The 21,007-nt window shown below is 33.6% G+C and overlaps 2 long non-coding RNA genes across 12 annotated transcripts; one reads left to right on the top strand and one right to left on the bottom strand.

Moving 5' to 3' along the window:
• Nucleotides 1-9,155: 9,155 nt before the first annotated feature.
• On the bottom strand, nt 9,156-10,676 carry LOC145128828 (uncharacterized). The gene is made up of 5 exons (XR_013717115.1): nt 10,384-10,676; nt 10,060-10,267; nt 9,838-9,979; nt 9,302-9,376; nt 9,156-9,223 (listed from the first exon to the last, which is right to left on the bottom strand). It is a non-coding gene; the product is annotated as an uncharacterized LOC145128828 (long non-coding RNA).
• Nucleotides 10,677-13,196: 2,520 nt separating this feature from the next.
• Nucleotides 13,197-18,043, top strand: LOC145132214 (uncharacterized). 11 transcript variants are annotated; one of them, XR_013717919.1, is made up of 9 exons: nt 13,201-13,902; nt 13,982-14,170; nt 14,438-14,614; nt 14,690-15,615; nt 15,711-15,750; nt 15,848-16,130; nt 16,231-16,450; nt 16,604-16,668; nt 16,754-17,262. It is a non-coding gene; the product is annotated as an uncharacterized LOC145132214 (long non-coding RNA). The 11 variants fall into 11 exon arrangements; XR_013717917.1 differs by having other exon boundaries at nt 13,203-13,902; nt 16,625-16,668; XR_013717920.1 differs by having other exon boundaries at nt 13,207-13,902; nt 14,690-15,252; nt 15,520-15,615; nt 16,625-17,262.
• Nucleotides 18,044-21,007: the final 2,964 nt, after the last annotated feature.

The raw sequence follows: 21,007 nt of genomic DNA, 5'->3' as shown, positions 1-21,007 counted from the left end.
TTAGTTTGGAATTAATTTAGTGATCAAAAGAGATTAATTAAATCAATGGGGACTAATTGTGGAAATTAGTTATATTTATATGTTGGGCTTATGATCAATGTTAGACTAAGTTTATGTATGCATACATAAAGAGTTGGGCCACATGAACCATGGATCATAAACCCATGGGTATGGGTTAGGGTTAACCCATGACCTTTGGAATCCCACATATAAATATGTTACTCCATAGCCAAAATCACCTCTCATGTTCTTGGAGTTCATATGGACGGTTTTGGTGTATGAATAAACTCTCTCAAAATGTCATCCTTTGTCCTAGATGTGTTGTGATTCCATTTGAGGCATTCACACTATTGGTGCTAAGTTCTTAAAGGCCAAATACATAAAGGATAGCAAGCTACAACAAAAGGTATGTTATCTAACTTGTTTTATTACCCAAGTATCAAAGTTTTGTATGCTAGTTAGGGTAATACCTTGGAAAAAGAAAGTTTGCATGTATAATAGAGAAAACATAGATCCAATGTATTTAGGGTTGCATGTACACCTTAGGAGTGTTAGAATGCTCAAAACCCTACAGTGATATCAGAGCCTAGGCTTGTTTTCAATTATACTTGATGCTACTTGCTTGAAAATGCCTTAAAAATCGATTTTCTGCTGTTCTAGACAGTGGACTCGCCGAGTCCAAGTACAAAGTCATCCAACTCGCCGAGTTTGCTCTTGCACTCGACGAGTCTTAGAGTCATACTCCAAGATTGTGCCTTGAGTGACATAATCTTAAGAAAGGTTTAAAACACTTGTCAAATGTAGAGTAAAAGTTTTCTACTCTTGTACATTTGAAATTAGTAAGTTGTGATGTCTTGGATAAGACAAAGACCAACTAAGACCAATTATGTGAAGTGTTTGTTTTGATAAGAATCCGCACTAACTCTTGAATATATGTTTGTCAAGGAATGGTTCTTGACATGAGAGACTTATATGTCAAGAAGTCAGTGAGAGTCTTAAGGATCTTGACAAGTTTCAAGAACTAATCAAGAATAAAACCATTGTTTATCACTAGCACACGACTTGAGGTTTGTAACCTATCGTGTTGACATATTCTTGTTTCTATGCCCATTCCAGTTAAAATTTTCTATGCATGTGAGTTCTATGAGTTCTCAATTGTTTGCATAACAACCTGGAAGCAATGGTAGGCCCTTGTGTTGCTAAGTGGCAAGAAATTAAGATTGAACTAGTTCAATCCATATGAGTTTGGATTTGTCACTAACCTTGTCTTTTGATTATGGTTTGACAAATTCACATGGATAGGAAAACATACACCATAAAATCTAAGTATCATAAGGTTTCTCTCTGATTCATGAAAAGGATGGTGAGGAAACGCTTTCACTAAGTAGATTTTAAGGAGATAACAATCATGATATTTGCATTCTCAAATTTGATTATGATTACGGAATACCTTTTCATAATTCAAATTGTGAGGAATGGCAAAAAGTCTAAACATTTGAGACTTATTGGTGTAAGTTCTTAAATTGTTTAGACACACATGTGAGCTATCTATGGAAAGGTGTATGATTTTGAGAAGCCTAGATAAAGTCTTATCAAAGCATCTCGTATCAGAAATCTGAACTTTGGTAATGAAAGTCAATAAGTATTGATTTCTAGAAGTCCAACTGATTTTTGGGTACATGTCAAAGCTAGTGGGAGCATAAATGTTATGCAAGTAAAAGTAATGATTAGTATGCTAGTGGGAGCATAATCAATTATGATGAATGTTGCAAGTTAGCAATGTTAATTATAGAAAACAAAAGTTTCAATTCGCAAGTTGCAGGGGTTGAAAAGTTGTTTTGCTATAATTAAGGGAGAGGAATTCATACTTCATTTCAATTCTAAAAGCTTAGATTGAGATTTTAATCAAATTTAGTCAAGGATATATATATATATATATATATATATATATATATATATATATATATATATATATATATATATATATATATATATATATGAATGTTATGTTGGAATGGTTCAACATAAGGAAATTCTATATATGGAAATGGTAATTGCGTTCTCAAAATTCGACTATGATTACGACATCCCTTTTCATATTTCGAATTATGAGAACATGGCAAATAGAAATAGAAATATTATAGCAAAAGACTGGTCTAGTATCATGTTTTTATGTGAGACGTCATGAATCGTGTTCCATATGCTTCGGATATAGGATCGATTATATGGGCTGTAATATTCATCCGTTCTAAATTTTCCAAATGCCTAGGGCATTAAGAGGGAAAAGGACTAGAACTAGATATGACTAAGCAATTGTTGAGGACAATATGAGGTTTACCAAAGATTGGTTGCTCATGGACACTTGGAAGTATGGTGTAAATTTTGGAAAGGACCATATTATCATATTATGAAAAGAGGCAACTCTTGTTTAGAAGTGTTAGTCAAAATGGGAATATGGAAATGTTTCCATAAGTGGAAGTCATTCTTTAAATCTGTGTAAGATTAGAAAACTTAATGCAAGAAGGATGTTCAAAGCAATGTACTTTGAATGTGAGACTTCGTTTTCCATGGAATTGCTCTCCGTTGGAATACGTTGTAATGTCTGTTGCCAAGTCTCTGTGACTTTTGTGCATAGTCATTACAAAAGGATCATTGCATATAAGTTTAGAATCTAACAGGCTATAGTAAATGACAAGAATTTGATATTCTTACATTTACAGTAAGGATTTGGGATTGTGAAATGAGCATCATTGAAATATTGTCAATTGATCTATTTCACAAAGTAAGGACCATAAATAAACATAGTGTGCATGCTTGGACCATGACATAGATATTATTTAGACAAACATAGTGTACATGCTTGGAGCATGGCATGCCTATTGTTTTAATTCAAGTATTGGGTTGATTATTCGAAACATTATACAATGAATAATGAGTAATAAATATGGCACTCAAAGTTTTGGGGCCATATAGGATTAGTATTATTCTTGTGTTTCACTTTACATGTTTTGACTTCCTGAATAACTAGGTTATTCAAACCATCCACGGTCGATCATACTTTGGAAGTAGGTATTGAGGCAAGACTGTCATGAATGGGTATGTAGTTGGTCTAGGACAAGGTGGTTGCAGTGTTCATGAGTGCTCCTGGAATAAGATTCGAGTATTGGATTCAACCCACGCTCATTTGAATCACTTCATGGATTTTATCACGAGTGATCATGAGACATTAATATCTTATATTCTTTAAAAGGAGAGGTATGAGTTGCAGTTTACAAGTCGGTTGCACATTGATGATATGTAAACGCACCGGTAACTCGGTGTTATAAAACATATCGTTGTGTGTGATTTGATGAGTAGATAGAGCAAGCATATGAGTCGAAGTTTATCCATTCCTTTTACCCTTATAGGTATAAAAGCGATATATGTGGGCCCCTCGATGATTTAGTGATGACACCCTAAGCGCTCGGCCGAGCCTGGACTGATTGATTTGTTCAATTAGTCGGTCGTCATAAATCAGAAATCAGAAAACAACAGATGGACAGAGAGAATGATTATAATCCATGTCTCAGTCCATATGATATCTCTAATGGAGGAATATATGATCCCTTATCTATTGGACGCGTCATTGACTGGGTCAGAGTTCGACAGTGGCTTTTAAGAGCTATGATTGCTAGTCGGAATTTTGGAGTCGTACTTGCAATAATAGTTATTAGACTTATCCAAGTGGGAGACTGTTGGATTAGGTGTCTAATCCCATAACTATAATTGGTATATATTTGACCCGAGAGTAGCATGGTCCATTTGGGTTGCATATCATCAGGACAATTTGTTAGGATGGACTTTTGAGAAGAGGTTATTTATGGTTTATTAATATATTATAAGTTCTAATATATTAATATGAAATCATATGATTTAATTAGTATTGATCAAGAGTTAGTTTAGAATTAATTTAGTGATCAAAAGAGACTAATTAAATCAATGGGGACTAATTGTGCAAATTAGTTATATTTATATGTTGGGCTTATGATCCATGTTGGACTAAGTTTATGTATGGATACATAAAGAGTTGGGCCACATGAACCATGGATCATAAACCCATGGGTATGGGTTAGGGTTAACCCATGACCTTTGGAATCCCACATATAAATATGTTACTCCATAGCCAAAATCACCTCTCATGTTCTTGGAGTTCATATGGACGGTTTTGGTGTATGAAGATACTCTCTCAAAATGTCATCCTTTGTCCTAGATGTGTTGTGATTCCATTTGAGGCATTCACACTATTTGTGCTAAGTTCTTAAAGGTCAAATACATCAAGGATAGCAATCTACAACAAAAGGTATGTTATCTAACTTGTTTTATTACCCATGTGTCAAAGTTTTGTATGTTAGTTAGGGTAATACCTTGGAAAAAGAAAGTTTGCATGTATAATAGAGAAAACATAGATCCAAGGTATTTAGGGTTGCATGTACACCTTACGAGTGTTAGAATGCTCAAAACCCTACATGAAATTGGTAGTTATGATGTATTAACTAAAACAAAGACCAACTAAGACCAATTATATGAAGTGTTTCTTGATAAGAATCTGCACTAACTCTTGAATATTTGTTTGTCAAGGAATGTTCCTTGACAGAGAATCTTATATGTCAAGAGGTCAGTGGGAGTCTTAATGGTCTTGAATAGTTTCAAGAACTAATCAAGAATAAACCTTTTAGTTATCACTAGCACACGACCTAAGGTTGATAACCTACCGTGTTGACATATTCTTGTTTCTATGCCTATTCTAGTTAAGTTGACTATGAGTGTGACTTCTATGAGTTCTCATTTGATTGCATAAGGCATAGCACCTGATTGATGAAAGTACATTGATATGTATGAGTGAGCTGCTCAATGACCTGGAAGCACTGGTAGGCCGTTGTGCTGTCGGATGTCAAGAAATTAAGAATAAGCAGGTTCAGTTCATATGAGTTTGAATTTGTCATAAACCTTGTCTTGTGATAGTGGTTCGAAATGACAGGTTCACATGGATAGGAACACATACACCATAAAATTTAGGTGACAAGAGGTTTCTCTCTGCTTCATGAAAAATGATTATGAGGAAACGCTTTCGCCAGGAGATTTTAGTTAGCAGTTGTGATAGTTGCGTTCTCAAATTTGAGTATGATTACGGCATCCCTCTTCATAGTTCGAATTGTGAGAAATGGCAATTAGTTTGAACATTCGAAACTTATTGCTATAAGTTCTGAAAAGGTTTAGACACACACATAAGCTATCTAATGAAAGGTGTGTGAGCTTAAGAAGTCTAGATAGAGACTTATCGAAGCACCACGTATCAGAAATTTGAACTTTGGTAAGAAAGTCAATAGGTATTGTTTTCTTGAAGTCCAGTTGATTTATGGGTACATGTCAAAGCTAGTGGGAGCATAATTGTTATGCTGGTAAGAATGTAATTATTATGCTAGTGGGAGCATAGATATTATGTCAAGTGTTGCGAGTTAGCAATGCTGTTTATAGGAAACAAAGTTCTAAATTTGCAAAGTTGCAAAATTTGGAAATTGTTTTGCTATAGTAAGGCTTAAGGGAGAGAGCACTAATACTTCATTTCGAATCTAAAAGTTTAGATTGAAGTTTTAATCAAATTTAGTCATGGTTATATATGAATATCATGTTGAAATGTTTCAACATAGGAAATTCTATATATGGAAATATTTTAGCAAGAGACTGGTTAAGTATCATGTCTTTATGTAAGACATTATGAATCGTATCACATATGCTTCGGGTATAGGATCGATTACATATGCTATAATATTTGCCTATTCTGACTTTTTCCAAATGCCAAGAGCATTAAGAGGGAAAAAGGAATAGAACCTAATATGACTAAAGTTGTTAAACAACTGTCAAAGGACAATCTAAGGTTTGCCAAAGATTGGTTGCTTGTAGACAGTTGGAAGTATAGTAATGGAAGGACCATGTTGATATAATTCTGAATAGATAGGATTCTATTGAGAATGGATAGTCATATGGAAATTATGGAAATATTTCCATAATAGGAGTTGGATGTTAAGAAACTATGTGTAAGATTAGTAACTTTAATGCAAGAAGGATGTTTAAAGGAATGTAATTTGAATTTGAGACTTCATTTCCGGGGAATTATCTTGTAACAATCTCTAATGGAATGCTTTGTAATATCATTGACCAAGTCTCTGTGACTTTGGTGCCTTGACATTACAATAAGAACATTGCATGTAAGTTTAGATCTAACAAGATTCTAGTAGTGACTAGAATTCGGTATTCTTATACTTTTGATAAGGATTGGGAATTGTGAAATGAGCATCATTGGAAATGTGTTCAATTGATCTATTTCACAAAGAAATGACCATAGATAAACATACTGTGCATGCTTGGAGCATAGGATGACTATTGTTTTAATTCAAGTATTGAGTTGATTAGTCGAAACAGTAAACAATGAATAAGGTCTAATTAATATGGTGATTAAATAATAAGTGTTTTATTTATATTCAAAAGTTTTGAGACCATATTGGATTAGATTATTCTTGTGGTTCATTTCGCGTGTTTTACTTCCCGAATAATAAGATTATTCAAACATCCACAGTCGATCATACTTTGGAAGTAAGTAGTGAATTAAGACTGTCATGAATCCGACTGTAGATTGTCTAAGAGCTTAGACATAGAAAATTTTTGCTGCAGTGTTCATGAGTACTCCTAAAATAAGAATTTGAGTATTGGATTAAACTCATGCTCATTTGAATCACTTCATGTATTTTGTCACGAGTGATTGTTTATATTCTTGAAACAGAGACATATGAGTTGTTGTCGCAAGTCGCTTCCACATTGATAATACGTAAACGCATCAGTAACTCGATGTTATAAAACGTATTGTTGTGTGTGATTTGATGAGTAAATAGTACAAGCATATGAGTTGAAATTTATCCGTTACTTTTACCCTAAAGGAAAAGCGATATCTGTGGGGCCCTCGATGATTTAGTGATGACACCTTAAGCGCTTGGTCAAGCCTGGACTGATTTGATTTGTTCAATTACTTAGTCGTCATAAATCGGAAATCGGGAAACAACACATGGACAGAGAATATGATTATAATCCATGTCTCATGTCCATACGATATCTTGTATAACGGAGGAATATTTGATCCCTTATCGAAGGACATGTCACTAACTGGGTCAGAGTTCGACAGCGACTTTTGGTAGCTACAATTTGCTAATCAATTTGGTAATTATACTTGCAACTATAGTTATTAGACTTATCCAAGTGGGAGACTGTTAGATTAGGTGTCTAAGCCCATAACTATAATTGGTATAAACTTGAATTGATAGTAGCAATGTCCTTTTGGGCTGCCTTCAAACCTGGAAATGGAATAGGAAGACTGTTAGAGAGAGAAGAATGATTTATTAATTTATTACTTGGTTGATAAATTAATTTGAAATCAAAATAAATGATTTAATTAATGTATTATGTGAATAATATATTAATTAATAATCATATAGTTTAATTAATATTTAATCAGAAATTAACTTGGAGTTAATTTTGGGATTAAAAGAATTAATTGAAACTGCAGGGACTAAAGGTGACAATGTTCAATAGTTGAGCATTGAGCATTCTAGAACCTCCCTTAGAGGGGGGGAGGGGAACGAAATCTAGATGCTCCTAGGGTTTCCTTGGGCTCTAAGGGTGCCTTGGAAGCCTTAGGGAGAAAGTTAAGGGATTAGGGTTATCTAAGATACATCTGCCTTATCCTAAACCTTCCTTATCACCTATACAAACCCCTATAGGGTTGGATTTCGTCCCATGCACTCCAAAAAAGGCTTAGAGCCGAATTTTCCACTTCCCTTCTCTCTCTCTCTCTCTCTCTCTCCATAGTAATCCTTGGTTGCTAGGTTTGTTTGTGAGCCATTAGAGGCGCGACACTTGTGGCGCTTGCTACCAAAGGTCTTTCAAGCAAAGTTTTTAGATTGTTATTACAATATAACAATCAAGGTATGTATTTTAATCCCTATTGTGTGAATTTGATTATAATACATAGAACCTAGGGTTTCTCCTTTTGTGTTCAAGTTGCATGTTCAATTAGAGAAAACCTAGATCCAATTCAATTAGAGTTGCATGCACACATAGGATTGTATGTTTTGCTCAAATCCTATCATATACCTAGTTTTAATGAATGAAAATTCAATACCTCTTCATGGATTTCATGATAAGGGAGTTCATTTTGAAAAAATGTTGCAGATAAACGAAAGAAGTGAACCTAGAACCCTTATCCTTGATTTTGGTGTAGTCCTACAAAACCATGATAATTAATTAAAAAAACGAAAGAAGTGAACCTAGAACCCTTATCCTTGATTTTGGTGTAGTCCTACAAAACCATGATAATTAATTAAAAAATAATAATAATGATAAAATGTATATTATTTTTTATTTATAAAAATGAGAGCCAGAAGCCTAACCATGATTGGGAATTAAGCAAGGACAATATGTTCTTTGCTATGTAGGTAGCTCCTTATTCCAAATTATTACCTTTAGCAATTAAATTCAGCATTATATAAAAAAATTGTTTAATAGTAAACATTTACTTTAAATACCAGTAAGCCACAAATGGATAACATGGAACCATAAGCATGAAGCTGTAGAGCTTTCTCATTAAGGAAACAATAGCATTAACATCTTCATTTTTATGCATGCCTACATACACATTTGAACTAATTTAAGGCTTGTTTGTTTTTTACTTGATTGGCTTAATGAGTTAAGCACTTAAACTCGACACCTATACATGGTTGTTTCCTTTTGACTTTATCCAGACAAAATGACTTAATTGGAACCCTTTTACCTATTTGCCCTTCTTTTTTCCACCGAATTCCTCTATAAGCTAAAATTGATGTTGTTAAAACTAATGATATAGTTTAATTTTTTTTTCAATGTAAGGATAAAATGGTCATTTAGTCTCATTCAGACAGTTTATTTAGTGTAAAAAAGAAAAACAAACCTTATGTATACAACACTATATCCATACATATATAATTTACCCATTCAGACATTATAAAAAATTAAGGAAAAAACTAAATAAGGGTAAATTGGTATGAAGTTAGGACTTAATAGGGAACTGACCATCTAGCAAGTGAATATCTTGTAAGCAGCCGCTTGCAGAGTCTAAAAGCCCATCTGAATGAGAACTCCAACCTCACAACAAAGAAACCTGATATTCTAACAAAAATATTAATAATAAGCTCGTTGATCAATTTAAGTAAACCAAAAAAATTAAACTTTTTTTTACCTCTGTTATCTCAAGTATAACATTTCACTGCATAGAATAAGATGGAATACATGGTATTGTAACCTCATTCATAGGCTGCAAAGAAATCCAAAAATGGGAAACAGTTAAACACAATCGACCAAGAAAATATTAAATTTTTTACAAAAAGCATATTTCTCACAAGCAAATTCAACCCTATATTTCATTTCAAGATATTACAGTTCCAATAAGAAGAGCATCCAAGAAGAAATACTTAGGAAAACAACAGCAAAGAGAATCAGAAGAAATAACATGAAAAAAAACGTAGACGCATTAATTGAAAATTGTAAAAGAGTAGACGCATTAATTGAAAATTGTAAAAGAATAAGTAAACTCTCCCAATCATATAACAACAATTGACAAATGGTCTGAGCATATCAATTTCATTTCGGGAGAAGTCAACATGGAATTTGTTTTATATAAAACCCTTGAAAATTCTATGTAGTAAAGATAATTCAGAATCGGAAACGATGTAGAAAAGAAAACGGGAAGTATAGATAAAACGAAGTAAGACCTACCTGGGTCCTAGCATAGCAAACGGAAGCATCATGTGGGAAGTGCAAGTCGGAAACGGACGCAACAGGTAGCAGCGGATCACTGAATTCCACCTCCCAACCAAACCTCCATATGGCGTAATGTAGGAGCAATTATTTTTTGTTTCTGGAATTCGTTGGTGCCAGAGGAAGAGAAAGGCGGTGAGAGAGCATAGGAACACAAGTAAAAATAAATGTGGCAATTACCATGAATAACGAAAGATGGTGGCTGTCGGTTTCATAAAATTAGATGGGACGGACGGCAACTCCATGAAATTAGATGCGATGCGACGGACGGACGGCGAGTCCATGAAATTAGATGCGATCGGCTGGCGACTCTTTTTGGGGTTAAGGTGAAAATAGAAAAAAAAACGGTGCTGGTGTTGGTGTCGAACAGGTAAGCAAGACACAAACCCTAGAAAATCGGAGAAAACAAATCGAGTCATAGATATAAATTATGGTTATAATCCAAAATTACAAAAAGAAACCAAATAAGAAAGAAGAGTTTCAAGACGAACCTGAAGAACATACCTGAGATTAGATCACCTTGTAGACCGATCGGGAAATCGAAGCAGTGCATTGCCGGTGACGGTTGCATTTGCGTTCGTAAGAGATCAAAGGTGTATATATGGTAGATATTGGAGAAAATCATGGTAGGCTTCCGGATTTAGGAAGAACACAAGAACATAATCGGTGAGAGGCGATGGAGGGGTCAAATACTTTGTGCAGGTAGAGAACACGTGGCCTCCACAACAACCAGATCATCAGCCATATGGAGGATACATCCGGAAGGTTCAATGAGACCAAAATGTCAATTCAAGAAATTTATGTGGCCAATGCAAAGAAACGAAAATAAAGTGTCAAAAGTTTAAAAACAGAAAAGTTTGGTGGCGAAAATCTGAAAAGCCAAAAGTGTACTATTCCTAAAGGAACTCCCTTTTAATCTATATATATATATATATATATATATATATATATATATATATATATATATATATATCCGTTTTTACCGTTCATTAGCATAGTGAATTCAATTTCTTTCATATTAATCACAAATGATTTATATAACTAGGATTATACAAGAATAATTATATAATTCATTTTATATAGATTTTTACATAAAATGAATTATAGCATTATGGTGATTTTTAATAAGTTAGATCTAATAAGTGAAAATAAGTTTATATGACATGATTTGTTACGTGTATCCCCACCCCCACCCCCACCCCCACCCCCACCCCCAGGCAATGATTTAAAAGATTAAAATGGGGGCGTAGATACTCACTCTTGTCGCTCGCATGAGATGATTCCTTTTCTAGTTCGGGACGTTTCCGGTTTCCGCCAACTTGGGTTCGAATTAATTTTCGGAGGGTCTTAACACAAACAAATATAAATTAATGAGTTAAATATATTTACCTTTTACTTTTATAATAATGTTTGTTATACTTACGATAAAATGAATAATAAAAAAAGAAATGTTAAAGTAGTCTTTTTTTTTTTGTTCTTTTTATTTCCATAGCATACTGCCAAGAAGTGTCTTTGTTGACATGCTCTCTCTTTAGCAGAAAAAGGGACATGTTTCTTAGGTTACTATCACATGAAAAGTGTTCCAACTGTTTTGGTTTTCAAAAATGGTAACAAAACATATAGCTTTCTGGTCGCTTTTCATTTTACTCAAAATAAGCGTTGTTTTGGGTGGTTTGTTTATCGGAAATTTAACAAGAAGGTCAAGCTTTTGTGTTGTTTTCATTGAGTAATAACCAAGGAAGAAAAGTTGTAAAAGGGGACTACCTTCTTGGCTTCTGGATCTGATAAAAAACGAAGGAAAGAGAGGCGACGGAGCTAGTTCGAAAGCAGAAAAGAAAGGAGGGACAACAGCCCTTGTTGCCTTCGTTTTTCTGTCCAAACCGAGACGGCAAGAGCTCCTCTCTTGTTCTCATTTTCTGGTGGAAATCGAGTGAGGGAGGGCTAAAATGTGAGTGAGCTTTGACTGTTTAATAGATTGTAATTGAAAAGGTTAGAAGAAGATAGAAATAGAACATATAGGAAGAAAATCTCGTGAGTACTTGGGTGAGAAGAAAAGATGAATTAAATTGTGATATCTGTGAAAGATTATATCATGTGGCAACTTGTGTCCATCAAGATCCTAACTCTAGATTATGTGTACTATTAGTTCTTTGGTGATTTATAGTTTAGAGATTAGAATATAGTTAGAGAGAGTGAGAGGTATGATGACTAACAAGATTGATAAAGAGTAGTTTGTTGTTAGTTACCTCCCATGTGCTCCATGATTCTCCAACTTATTTGTTTGTACCATTGTCTTACAAGGTTGTTCCCATGCATGTGCGTGTATTACATATGTGTGCCATAGAGATTTTTTTGGAAATTTGCTTCAATTGTTCATTTGGGTACATTCCATAACACTCAACCTTTTATTCTCTGCACCACTCTCTTCTTATTTAGAATTGGTTCCCTATTTTTATTACATATTCCCTTTTATGTATTTACATAATATATTTTATTGTAATACTTATACCCAAGAACATAATATCTTCAAGTGTATATATATATATATATATATATATATATATATATATATATATATATATATATATATATATATATATAGAGAGAGAGAGAGAGAGAGAGAGAGAGAGAACGTTAGGTTCAAATGTTTCTAGCAACTATTGTGTGCATGTATGCACCAATAAGAATTGAGGAAATAATAAATCATTAAATAAACCATTTAAGGGTATTATAGTAATCTTTGCATATACAATTAATTATATTCCAAAATTACAATCCCTAAAATAATGGGTCAATTTCCATTTAATAGCATTTAAATCAAGGAAAATTAGATTATAAAAACCTAAAAACCCATCGCCTGAACCACTTCCTGCCATCGCCACCTACACCTTCGTCAGAGCAATCTTCACCGGGAAAGAGTTTTGTTATAATTCTACAAGTGATAGATATATGTGCCGACTATGTTCTTAAATGAAGGTAAATCCTAATTTCATATTGTTACTACCTTTTTAATTGATACGCTATTTTTCTAAAAAAAATTTGAATTCACACCGACAAGTCTAGTGGCGTCTTCCTCATGCTTTCTTCTTCCCTCTATGGCCTCCCACATTTCAATATCTTTTAAATTGTGTCCCAAAGAAAAGATGCAGAAACGCATAAACTTTGTGGTCCAATTTGGGAACCCATCAAAATGTGGATTTTTTCCAATAAAAAAACCCTTCAATTTATTTATTTGGTTTTACTTTTTGCTTTAGCATCTTTATTGAATTTTCAAAGGAATTTGTGTTCCAACCATTTTTGAGGACATGAATTTACGTTATCATATTTCTTGTATTGTCCAGAATTCTTATATATATATTAAAGAGGACCATTTCATTGAACAGTGAACATTCTGATTTTTTGGCAAAAATGGCCCATAGGTTTTCATATTTTGGGTTGTTCAGATTTTTGGCATTAAAATTTGTGGTATTGACAATTTGGTCCCTTAGAAGAGAAGAATGGAGCTGGTACGTGTCGCTCCCCCGCCTTCCCCCAACGGTTCTGCTTACCTTCCCCCACCTGCTTTCTCATCCACCTATGCCCTTTGGGTCGAGAAACGAAGAGCCTCTGTACGACACCGAAGCTTTCCGGTTTACCGGAGGCGCCAAGTTGTTTGATCGTGAACAGGAATGGTACACGTTCACCTCCGTGAAGCTGAATAGTGACGGCCGCATAGTCGATTCTGTCTTTCTTTTCGAATTTGATGGTGCCATCGGAGGATACTTCGAGAGGGCCCTCGATTTCATCGAGGGTGTAGGTCAATCGGGTCATGAGTTTGGTTTTTTGGAATTGGGGCTTTCTCATCCATCGACGACATGTTCCTTCAAACTATTCTTTTATCAATTCCACTTTCTGGCTTACGATCAACCGAATAGGTCGACGCCTATTGCTCATATTCACAGTCACCGCTTCCACCTCCTAGATAACATCGATGTCTCGACGCACTCGACCCCTAGATAGCACCCACACCTGCAATCGGTTCAGGTAATGAACTTCAACCCTATTTTCGTTTCTTTCTATGACCCTGTCTTCATATTCACTTTTATCTTCATTTTATTTTTAGATGATTACATGGATTTTCTCTCCATCTGTTACGCCATTGGTTCAATTTCGTCTATCAATGGTTTGGACTCATGAATTAATGGTTGCTCTTCAGGCAGTATTTTTGCTTTCGTCTATCAATGGTTTGGACACATGAATTGATGGTTGCCCACCAACTGTTTGATAAAAAGTTGGCTCATGTTTCCTTCAGGTAATGTTCCATCCAACATTTCTTTTTCTTATTTAAGACCAAAATGCCCTGACTATATATTTTTCCCCTCGGTTTTATATGGAGATCTATGTATAACATGAAAAAAGGCATTAAAGATTTGGTAATTTAAAACACTGTATGGAGGCTGCTGCTTTTACCGGTCAATGGGAAAAATCAACTACTCTAGTGTGGATTTGAACACCTTTTCTCGACCGTGATACACGTATACTAATAATTTTAGCTTTACTTTATATTTTTTGAATGCAGATTGTGTCCATAACTTGGACACTTTGGGCCCACTGATAGGAACCTACCTTCTTTTATTTGTATCTTTTAGTGAAGTAACTGTGATATTTTAATACAAAGGATGTATGAAGAAAATGCTTGATCCAGATAAAAAATAGTGGCTTACAGGTGAACAGGTTCTTGGTAATACTACACAATGTAGGTACTAATTTGTTAAAAATATGTTTTCTTCTATGAAATTCTCTTTTATTTACTTATATATTTTAATTGCAGATCACCCCAAGTTATTGAATTCAAAGAAGGTTCAAAATGTTCCATTGACTGATGGTGTTAAATGAAGGCTGGAACACTTCTCAGCAAAGAATAAACTCAATAAAACTGCATTAAGGGTACAATTTAGCATTTATCAGCCAATTTTTTTTTAAAAGGTATGTCCCTACTATTTAAATAATTTACTATCATTTCACAACCAGGGTGTTTTTATTTAAAAGGTATGTCCCTACTATTTTAACTACCAAACACACGACATATTAAAAAAATTAAAAGGCATTTATCATGTCTTTATATGATATTATTTTGAACAAATATCTAATTTATGTACCTTTTTGTACTTTATACTGTGTGAAGTTGGACATATATTTCAATAAGAATGATGTTTACTTGAAAATGTTATTTTATCTATTTTATATTTTATCTATTTTATATAAGCTTCAGCACAATGCTAACTTTATAGGACATGGTGTTGTGTCAAGGGATAAAGCATTGTAGCATGCAAGAAGACCAAAAGTTGATTTGGTTGTGGTATAAAATACACATGTTGACTGAACTGTCCTTATGTAATGTTTTTTTTGTTCATATTTCAATTTTGTTGAAAGACCGGTTTTTTTATGTTCAAATTAAATGCATTTTTTTTAAATTGACTGATTTTAGCAGTAAAAAAATACATATTCTTTTTATCATTAACGGTTTTGTGACTAAACTACCCCTATATATAGTTTTTTTTTCTGCAGGTAAAAAACATGAATTTCGATTAATTTTCTGAACAATTTCTTCCATTATTGGAAAGGGATTCATGAAATTGAAATGGGTTGTTGCGATTGCAGATAACGGTGGTTCAACGGAAGCAATTCGTCCCGCCTGTAAAGACTCTGTAGCAATGTTGTTCATGTTTGATCTTCCAGCCGGTGTACCTTGAACAGGTGTAAATAATTAAGTTTTTATAAGTATTATTTATTATTATTGGTGGTTTTTTAAACGGAAATTGTTAATTGAGTTAGGGCTCTTTGATTTTCAGTGTAGTTAATTGGTATCAAGAAGCCAGAAAACATAATCAGGTGAGTGGATGTTCATTTTTATTTCGGTTCAAAAGTCTTTGAAAATTTATTATCAAATTTTTTGTCTGATGATTCCGGTCAAATTGATTGGTTGCAGACGGTGATCCCGGTCATGGTTGGCAGCAAGTTTGATTTTGCTTCTAGGGTTTGTTTGATTGAATTGATCTGAGTTTTTTATGAAGAAATTTTGTTCATTACCTAATGTAACTGACTTATATGAGAGATTTTGATTATTTCTGAAATCAATTTCTTGTGGCAACATCACCACGTAAACTACTCACCGTCTAACAATTTAATAAAATGATTTTTTTTTTTTTTAATTCGCTCACTACTGTCCCATGGATGTTTGATTCTGCCATTACGTCGTTGCCAGATTGTAGGTAAACTTTATTCAGTCCTTAATCTGTTTCATGTCAATTTGTTCCTTTTTTGTTGTTTCACTGTTTATCTGACCTTCCAATTTTTTTTTATTTTTTGCAGATGATGTGCCGATAGGGTGATCCTCGGTTGAATCAACAAATGGTTTTCAGGATGATCCACAAGAAAGGTGGCATATGGAAGCTGTAACATAAACAGTTCACCTGTTTGCAGTTGTATGGAAGCGTTTGAACCAAGAAGCTCAAAAGATTAGAATGCAGGAGATTCGTCTTAGGTGTCTTGCTACTCCTTACACTGATAAGATCATTGCTGTATACATTTGGTACTTTCCTATTCCCTTTATAAAACATTAAAAAATGTTTCAACACTTTGATCACATTTATCCAAAAACCAAATTGACTTCTTTAATTCATTTATCCTATAAACCAAACATATATACACTCTTTACGCTTTTCCTTTGCTTATTCAGTTTCAGTTTTTTGACATTTTGAAACAGGATTGGAGGTTCTGGAACAGATGTGTGCACGAAGTCAAGGATATGTTGACTTTTGATTACTTTAATTATTTTCAAATAATTAAAAAAAAAAACAAAAAAAATTATATTTTTAAATTATTTCTGTTTTAGACACTCTAGAAGGATTTGCCTGGATTACCGGTCGAAGTGGAGCATCCTTCAGGGGCTGATTCGAGATTTGCCTGGATTACCAGTCGAAGTGAAGTTTGACCCGAAAGATCAAGAAGTTATTGAGCATTTGAAGGCTAAGGTTGGGTGTGATACAAATGAGCTTCACCCCCTTATTGACCAATTCATTCAAATGACCCTTTGAAGCGAACATTGCACATATATTGCTCCAGATTATAAGTGGAGTATCATAATCTTCAGCTGATTGTAGAACTCAAGTGGTGAGCTTTTTTGTGATTCATAATCTTCTGTATGAGCGTTTGATTTCATGGCGAGGGTAACTGGATTCGCCAATCTGTAAACAAATAGTTGATCAAATAACATTTACAAAGAATAAACAATGGAAAAAATTGTCGCATCCGACCCCCGCAACGTGGGGGTTCCCCACCTAGTTTCTATTAAACAAAGAAACTGTTTTTTGATTATTTAACATAAATCATTGACATTCTACATTGTGAAATTGCATCTAGACGTACTTGTTTAAATGAACTATACACTAAGTATCATAACTTCTCTTTGTTTTCTAAACTATTGATGTAGTGATTTATCATTAAGTTAAGAACAATATGTTGAAGGGTTATTAATATGTTTGATATTGTACTTGTGAAATTTATATTTGTTTCTTGTGATTTGATATGTGGGCTGGATATACGGTAATTGACTAATTCCATATTTAAAACATACTTTTTAGTAATTTTTACTATCAACATGCTTGTGAAATATTTGACCAGTTGTGTGTGTGGTAAGGATGAAATTTCCAAGCAAATATTGCTAAAACACCAATGTATTCTTTCATATTCTATGTATTCTACCAGAATATATATCAATATTTTGAAGAATCTATGCATTATTAAACTTGTAATTCTCAATAGGATACCATTAGTGTTTGTTTTTTACTTTTCTCTCTTGTAATATATAAAAAAAATCCAATTGGTGTTGTTTTTTTAGAAAAAATTAGTCTATTATGATATGAAAGTTGAGTATGAGGTGTGCATGGATGTGTGTGTATTCTGTCATAACTTATTTATACAAATCCATTCTTTTAGAATGTTTGTATTCTGGCAGAATGTTTGTACTCTGGCAGAATGTATTTTAAAATGATAGTTAATTGCAAGTAACGTATTTTTAACCATTATTAGTTTTTGTTGTATTTGTCATAGGAATGGTTGGAAGAATGCGTTGAAGACCTAATAAGAATAACTTGAAGAATGAATAAAGTTTGATCATACTCACATTTTAATAATGTTGTTATTTTTTATAAATTTTATTCATTTTTGTTGATATTCTTTTAGAATATGTATAATTATATTAAAATATATAAGAGTTTTAGTCTGTAAGAATATGTATGAGTTTGGATTTAAGTTCGGATGTATAAGAATATATTAGAATGTTGTTATTTTTCAACCTCGGATTCAAGAATTTTGTTATTTTTCAATAATATTCTAATAGAATAAAATTCTGAAAGAGCATCATTCTAACAACAAAACTATTCTGACAGAATAAAATCAGTTATGTTTACATAATGTAGAAGTTACGTTATATCTCATGATACCAAAACGAATAAATTTATATTTCAAAATATAATTGCATTTGTGTGAATGTACAGAAATAATCACACGAATAAAAAGTAGACTTGGACATTAATCATATTCCTTACTTTCATAAAAATTTTATATTATGAAATTAAACATTATTAATTTCTTAAGCAATTCATGATAATCAATTGCATATCGCTTAGAATTTATATTTGACATCATATAATCATTTCTATTTTTGCCAACTGTTACCCGTACCCAACTCTTCGTGTAACTTCTGCCAGAGTCAATAACTGAACTGAACATCTCGGTCTGATACAATAGAAATTGGAACCCCATGACAAACAACAATCTCCCGAACATACACATCAGTCAAATTTTTGGCCGGGGAGCTCTCCCGAATGACCAAAAAGTGGGTCTCTTGGTCGATTGATCCATGATGACCCAGATAGCATCAAAACCCTTGGCAGTCTTCGGTAGCTTGGTGATAAAATCCATAGTGATCTGTTCTCACTTCCACATGGAAACTTCCAAAGGTTGCAGCTTGCCATGCGGCCGCTAATGCTCGCCTTGACCATTGATATGTGCATAATTAGTCATATATTTTGTGTAAAATCTTAATACTTTTTGGTTATTTTATTGCAAATTATGAACAAAAGGTACTTAAATATGTTTAAAATGTATTTGTAGCCTAAAAGATGAGCTCGGAAGAAAAAGGAAGCAGAAAAAGCGATAGGAAGCTCGGGAATTGAAGAAAGAAGAAAAAAGAAAAAAACCCTGCAGAACTCGGCGAGTTGGGTGCCTACTCGCCGAGTAGGTTCGAAGATTCGCGAACAAATAAGATTCCTTGACGCATACGGATTTTAAGTGGGGGACTCGCCGAGTCAGTCTATGGACTCGACGAGTAGCCCCTATTTTTAGAAACTATATAAAGGCTTTAATTCATGAATTTGGGATTTCTCTCTGGAACCCTTGAAGGTTAATTTGCGATTCAAGTTGCTGTTGGAGCTCTGGAACTTGAAGATCGAGTCTAAGCATTCGATTTTGGGGAGATCAAGGCAATTCAAGTATACTCTTTACTTAATCTTTTGTTTAAAATATGTTTGCATCAATTGATTTCGTTTTTGAGTTGTTTTCTGCTTTAATTATGAGCTAAAAACTCATAACTTCTGTTTAGGATAGATGACTTTATGAATATGGTTTGATTTTATGATTGGATTAATATAATTTGGTAATTTTGTTTTGTTAAGCTTGTTAAAGAACCTTATGTGATTTGTGTGAAAACAGTGTTATATGCCTAGGAATAGCAAACGTGAAACTCGGGTTAATTGGAAAATAGGTAAATTAATGTGTGAGCTTGTGTGACGAACCATCAACAAGAGGTTAATTGAATTAGCAATTTGATTAGCTACTACAAGTCTTACTTAACCCGAATCAATAAACTAGAAAATCTATTAGGTTAATCACTTGATCACTGCTTAAATTGATTTGTTTTCTAAGGATTAGTAATAGCGAACGAGAACCTAATCACACTAATTGGTAGCCAATGCTAATTAATAAATTGCATTTGTCATAAAATCAACCATAGGAATAAATGATTCAAAACCTAAACATAAGTCTTTTCCGTTATTGAATTTAGTTGATTTTCGTTTGCTTAGCTGTTAGTTGCTTAGTTGAGTACTAGTTAAGTACTTAAGTTTCTAGTCTTGAAAAACTAGAGAAAACCCTTTCTTTTATTGTTTGTTTTTAGATAATATTAGTAATTAGCTTAATTGTCGTTCCCTGTGTTCGATACCCTGCTTGCTAAACTATACCACCAATCGACAGGTACACTGTCTTTTGTGTGTCTAATTTATATTAAAAAGTAGGATTAAAACTAGTGCATTCCTGTCACACCCCCAAACCAAGGATGGCGGAAACGTCCGGGGGTGGAGGACTTCATGTATAGTATCATAACAACAATTGTAATAGTAATTGAAGCAAACACAACCAACATATATATAATTGAAAAAGTGACATCATTGTATGAATTACATGTTTACGAATCAATTACAATATGTTGACAAAATATGAAATAGTAGACGCCTTAGCGCCCCATCCTCAAAAGCACTTGGTTACCTGTTTAATGATTTCCTGAGAATACAAGTTGTTTGAAAAAGTGTCAACATAAAGGTTGGTGAGTTCATAAGCTTTTGTTTGGTATTATTAAAAGCCTTTCGTTTGTAAAAGTAGTATTTGTGTTAGAAAATCCAATATTTTCCTTAATGTGTAAATGTAGTCTTAAAACCCAAAGACCGAAATGTACAAGTAATTTGTCATATTTATAGTAAAACAATGCAAGTTTAAATCGACATAAACTCGTTAAATTTTAATGAAGTTCCCGTAAATTCCAATGTTTATTAATACTTTATGTGAGTTTATTATAACCATATTATGACCAAGGTTGCCTAAAACGACGTTCTTCAGGCGTCGGAAATGTTATGACATTTGTCACCCCAGACCTATCGGTCTAACTGTTGCATGCAGTTTAGGTGTGGGTTTGTCAAACCCAATATAGATCTATACACAAGTATCACGCTCTCCCTCAAGGAGACTCTGGTTACAATACAGGACTTAATGGTAATTTGAAGTAAATGTCTCACAAAGTCATTAACGGAATTAC

This window comes from Lactuca virosa, chromosome 8, assembly GCF_052849685.1.
Source record: "Lactuca virosa cultivar CGN04683 chromosome 8, Lactuca_virosa_CGN04683_v6, whole genome shotgun sequence".
Classification (NCBI taxonomy): domain Eukaryota; kingdom Viridiplantae; phylum Streptophyta; class Magnoliopsida; order Asterales; family Asteraceae; genus Lactuca; species Lactuca virosa.
The sequence above is the reverse complement of the archived record's forward strand: the minus strand, read 5'-3'. Positions and strand labels throughout refer to the sequence as shown.